The sequence below is a fragment of the Nematolebias whitei genome, chromosome 3 (genome assembly GCF_014905685.2).
Source record: "Nematolebias whitei isolate Nwh7 chromosome 3, NemWhi1, whole genome shotgun sequence".
NCBI classification, from domain to species: domain Eukaryota; kingdom Metazoa; phylum Chordata; class Actinopteri; order Cyprinodontiformes; family Rivulidae; genus Nematolebias; species Nematolebias whitei.
Window position 1 is genome coordinate 54,854,819 of NC_056500.1, and position 5,861 is coordinate 54,860,679.

Here is a 5,861-nt window from a genome sequence, read left to right on the forward strand (position 1 = left end):
CCGGCTCATCCTCATCTCCGTCGGGCACCTGCGATCCCCCCCCCCCCTCCCCGATGCCTGGCGGAAACGTTGTTGTTATCGCGGTAAACATGGAGGACAGCTGGTGAAACTAAAGATCTGCCTGGCCTGTTCTACGTCCATTTCTCTGACAAGAAATGGATTATTTCTGTCTTTTGCTGTGCCTTAGCATTTCCTAGATCCTGTTGACAGCTGTCTGCTAACTGTCACCAGCCTGGATGCAGGCATCTGCCCCCACCCCTCCTGCTACTCTCGGCTCCAATGGCGCGGAGTGAACCTGCAGAGCCTGAAGACACTGCCCCAGGCCCTAGCGTCCGTCAGTCAGTAGGCTGCAGTTTCTGCCAGGATTGGCCTAGTGAACGCCATATGCCTGACAAACAAAAGTTTCATCCTGTGGGACTTTTTCAGTTCCCGTCATTTGGATTTGCTCTGTATCACAGAGACCTGGGTTGAGGCTGATAACTCCAGTGTTTTTGTTGAACTTCTACCGGATGGCTGCTCTTATCTGAGCTCCCTTCGGATGTCAGGCCATGGAGGAGGAACAGCGGTGGTTTATAAAAACAACTTTAAATGCAAGCAGTGCGCTACACCGTCTTCATTCTCCAGCTATGAGGTGACTTTATTTGAGGTGGGTCGCTCACGCCCCGTGCTTTGTGCTGTCATCTACAGAGCCCCTAAATATAATAAGGATTTCTTGAATGACTTTTCTGATTTCCTGACTGGAATAATGATAAACTATGATCAAGTCCTTATTGTTGGGGATTTTAACATTCATGTATGCTTTCCAGAGAAACCACTAGTGAAGGATCCAAGACATTATTGTTTCCAATCACAACAACCCACATGTCCTTTCTCATTCACATAAACAACCAGGAGAAGATGAGATGGCTGGCCGATTCAAGGCCAAGTGGGGAATCCAAATTCAGATAACACAGCTATTTGTGTCAGGCAGCCTCTGCTTAAATTTCCATGTCTGCTTTTGATAGTTCTGCTGGTACGTCTCACTGGCAATTCCAAACAGCCAAATTTTGTGGTCTCACCACTGGACCAAGCTTGTATACTCCTCCAAGGCCAATTCTTACCCGCAATTGAGTCCCGGGAGCCGCAACTTACAACTCAGCTCATCCAGCGTCTGAGTCTGAGTGCTTACCACTCCGTACATTCCTTTCATGCCAGGCAGCCTTACCAAGGCCAGTACAGCTGCCAACATTTTCTGCATTTGTCGATAAGCCAAGTACCGCCAACTCCAAAAAGCAGAAATCCTGTTTATCATTAATCCAATTATGTACGTGTCTTCTACACCCTCATTCATTCATTCATTCATTCATTCATTCATTCATTCATTCATTCAACCTTTACTTATACAGGCTAGCCTCATTGAGCCACGGGGACTTATTTACAAGAGAGACCTGCTCCAGACAGAACATATAAAGTACAGACAACAAAACAGTAGACAATGACAACAATAAACTACAGTAAAAATGCAGTTAAATTAAGAATAGTGTACAAAACAATAAATAAGGGGGCCGTAAAACAGGGTGAAATATCCTCATGCATGCTCAATAATCCAGGTAGAAAAATCTAAAAAAGTTAAGTCTGGTCCTCTGGACATTCAAAAAACAAAACAAAGCAAAACAACAACAAAAAATGTAGAAACGTTTTGTCTCTCATCCGAAAGACTTCCTCAGTCTGAGGTGCTGTATTCAGCTCAGTCTTATAAATAGCACCATCTCAGTGTGGATCAACCAGTTTGCTGCTGACAACCAAAACCAGCTCACATGGTCAAGAAGGACCATCAGCCTAACAATGGATCATTAGCACACTGATGGCTGTTTACTACAGACACCCTGCTCTCCATGAATTATTCTTCAAATGCTGTCCATCAACATGGCAAAAAGGGTCGCAGACAAGGGACACCCTGGTATAGAGTCCAACCTGCACCGGGAACAAGTTCAAATTTGTGCCAGTGATTTGGACACAGTTCTGGCTGTAGTTACAGAGGTGCAAGATAGACAGGGCACCCCTGCACAGAATTAAAAAAAACATAATAATAAGCTTTCTCCAGAGACACAAAACACAGTAGACTGGGGAGTAAACCTCCCATAGGCTCCTACAAGGTTGGAAGTTTGGTCCTCAGTTCAATGACTGGTACAAAAGCTACACTGCTCCTCCCGAATCCAAGCTTCGATAACCAGTTAGAACAGGGGTGGCTGGGCAAACATTTTGACTCGCGGGTCACAATGGGTTCTAAAATTTGACTGAGGGTCCAGGCCAGGAACAGATGGATGGAGTGCTTGTGTGAACTAATATAAATTACATGTAAAAGCCATTACATGAGGGGATTTGTCCTTTAACGTAGCAAAGAATGAATATGCAAGGGTCACTGTTCAAATTGTTTTCCAAATGCAAAAGCTAATTAAATTTAATCTGAATAAACACAGGGGACAAATGCACGTTCAGTTTCAGTGGGAACAGTGATGTTGATCTTTTGTTGCCAGTGCATCAAAGTTTGGAGTAACTTTTGTTGTGGCAATTCTCCAGATAGATTAAGGTGTTGGTCAGTTAACATAGATCTGTGACGGACTTTATTGCTGTTCATCGTGACACTGAATGTCTGCTCACATACATAAGTCAAGACAAACAAAGTCAGCATTTTGGCTTCGTTAAGGGAAGCATAGAAATCATTTAGTTTAGGAGTTTAACTTCTTTAAGACGGAGTCTAATTGAACATTGATCAGTTCCAATTGCAGCTCTTGTGCTGTTTCAGGGTCTTGTGACAAGTCACCATCTGAAGTGACTTTTTAATGTTTTTAAAATCAGAGAACTGACGGATGAATTCTCTGAGCAGCTCTTCAAGTGATTTGCTGTATTTCATGTTTCGTGTCGCCTCCTTCTGCACGGCAAGTGTGGCTTCCGGTAACTGTTTGCTTGGATCCGATAACTCTCAGGCTTACTACTAATAAAGTTATGAACAAATATGACTGCCTTGAACAAATAAAAGTTATACTGGATATGTAAACTGAAAATAATTACATAAACACTCATTTTAAGCACAACAGCCACGATCTGCCTCTTCAAGTGAAACATTTCTGCATTTTCCCTTAAAGAAATCTCTGCCCCTCAAATAGTGAAGTGCTGAGCAGACAGCCGTACGTGGCAGGAGCCCACATGTGGAGTCGGACAACAACGAGCAGGGACAGAGTTGGGCTCGGAACCAAGTCCGATTTACTTGACTGTTCCGTCAAGTAATGGGGGGGGGGGGGGGGGGCTTGACAGAAGCAAAGTGTTTACAAATGTAGGTAAACGTAGATGTTTAACATCCCGTTAAAATACACCAAAATTCAGGAAATTGCATCTACTTTATTTAAATTTTTCAGGGGGAGGACCCCTAGACCATGTTGACTAGAAACTCCAGCCCAGTTATTCTGGTATGTTCCCCTCTTAGTGATCAAGATCAAATCTTTCTTTGTTGAAATCAGGTCTCTCTTGTAAATGAGTCCTCGAGGCTCAATGGGATTTACCTGTATAAGTAAAGGTTGATTGAAGATCAGGCTCATGATGACGTTTGTGCCAAACCTCATATAGAGCTCGTCAGTGTATATGGACGAGGTCATGAAATCATTCAGTTAATAAGATGTTCTAAAAAGTTGAGCCTTAAAGAATTTAATCAGAATAGTGTTACAGTGTCCAGATGACATGATTCAACCTTTTTTGTTGTTATATACCTGGATGACTGAGAAAACAAACTTAGTGTTACAGTGTGTTCAAATCAAACTTGACATGTGTTAAACAGCTTAACAAACACATTTTATAAAGTGAACAAATGTTCATGTTTTTACAGGGTCTTACATTTATTATCATAAACGTGAGGATTTTTGCACTTGTGTTCTCGTGCGAAGAAATTGTTATAGCTTTGTATTTGGCTGTAATGTGTTTGGCTGAGTGCACATAGTTTAGGCTACACATGTGCACAAACAGCTTGCAAGTGCATGCTTCTATTAGACTTTCTTCATACCCTCTTGTTCTAGGAGTCATAAATACACGCTGTGTTTAAGGATGGCACAAAGCTGGTTCATCTGTATGATAGTTGGATCCACGTGTCGTTTCCTCCGTGTGGCTTTCTAGATGAAAATAATGTCTTGTTTGTGCTTTTGTTTTGTTTTAGTTAAATAAGTCATATCTTACATATTACAACATTTGAGCCTATTGTTTGAGCTCTAATGTTAAAAATCTTGGTGTTATTTCTGATCAGGACATGTCTTTTATCCCCCACATTAAAAACGTTACTAGAACCTCCTTCTTCCACCTGCGTAATATCACTAACATTAGAAACATCTGATCTAAAGATGATGTAGAAAAACTGGTCCATGCATTTGTCACATCTAGACTGGACTATTGCAATGGTTTATTATCTGGGTGTCCAAATACTTCTTTAAAACATCTTCAGTTGATCCAAAATGCTGCTGCCAGAGTCTTAACTGGAGTTACTGGGAGAGATCATATCTCTCCAGTTTTAGCTTCTCTCCATTGGCTCCCTGTCAAATCCTGAATAGAATTCAAAATCTTACTTCTAACCTACAAAGCTCTCAACAACCTAGCTCCATCTTATATTACAGATCTTATTGTTCCATATTTTCCTAACAGAGCACTTCGCTCTCAGACTGCAGGTTTACTTGTGGTTCCTAGAATTTACAAAAACAGAATGGGAGGAAGATCCTTCAGTTATCAGGCTCCTCTCTTGTGGAACCAACTTCCAATCTCTGTCCGTGAGTCTGACACATTATCCAGTTTTAAAACCAGGCTTAAGACTTTCCTTTTTAATAAATCCTATAGTTAGGGTCGGCTTGGGTTTCCTGAGCTGTCCCTTAGTTATGCTGCTATAGACTTAGACTGCTGGATGACAAACTGACCACAATTTTCACTCTGCTACTGTCTTTACTTACTCTGCTCAACATTTTTTGTATTTATAATTATTTTTTCTATCCTTAACATGTGTTTTTTTGTCTTTCAGGTACACCTGGACCTATACCTGGACCTACATACATCTGGACCTAACATTCTGTGTTGGTCTGTCTCTCCTTCCTGTCCTCTCAACCAGCCGGTCAAAGCAGATGGTCTCTTGTCCTGATCCTGGTTCTGCTGGAGGTTTCTTCCTGTTAAAAGGGAGTTTTTCTTTCCACTGTCTCCACTGTGCTTGCTCAGGATGGGAGACTGCAACGAAGCCAAGATTCAACTTGTCTGCTGGATTCCTTAGATAGAGAACTTTACTAATTGGCTTTTATGTGAATGTTCCTGTAAAGTGCCCTGAGACAACTTTGTTGTGATTTGGCGCTATAGAAATAAACTGAATTGAATATAACAAAGACGTGTTGAATCCTTTAGAGGACTTTTGATGATGTTGTACTCACTGAAGTTAGTATTCATAAAAATGAATTATTTTCATTCTGACTGCCATGTGCATGCTTGAATGGTAACAAAATTTTAGATCCTTATGTACTGTTTCTTTTTTATAGTTTATACTTTTGCTATTTTTGGTTGTTCTGACTCTGACTCTGAGACCATGAGTACACAATTTTGTTCCACCTTATGTACTACATGTGATGTGATCCTATTTGAATGTTGATGTATGAAATGTATGTCAACTCTTGCTACATATTTTTTCAGCCTGTGAGATTATATTTTAAATGAGATGGATGGATGGATGGATGGATGGATGGATGGATGGATGGATGGATGGATGGGTGGGTGGGTGGGTGGATGGATGGATGGATGGATGGATGGATGGATGGATGGATGGATAGATAGATAGATAGATAGATAGATAGATAGATAGATAGATAGAT

At 41.2% G+C, this 5,861-nt stretch overlaps 1 protein-coding gene across 1 annotated transcript in view; it reads right to left on the reverse strand.

The window, feature by feature from the left end:
- The window catches only part of cltrn (collectrin, amino acid transport regulator), a 48,965-nt gene that overhangs the window by 4,939 nt on the left and 38,165 nt on the right, over window positions 1-5,861 (reverse strand). The window lies entirely within an intron of this gene.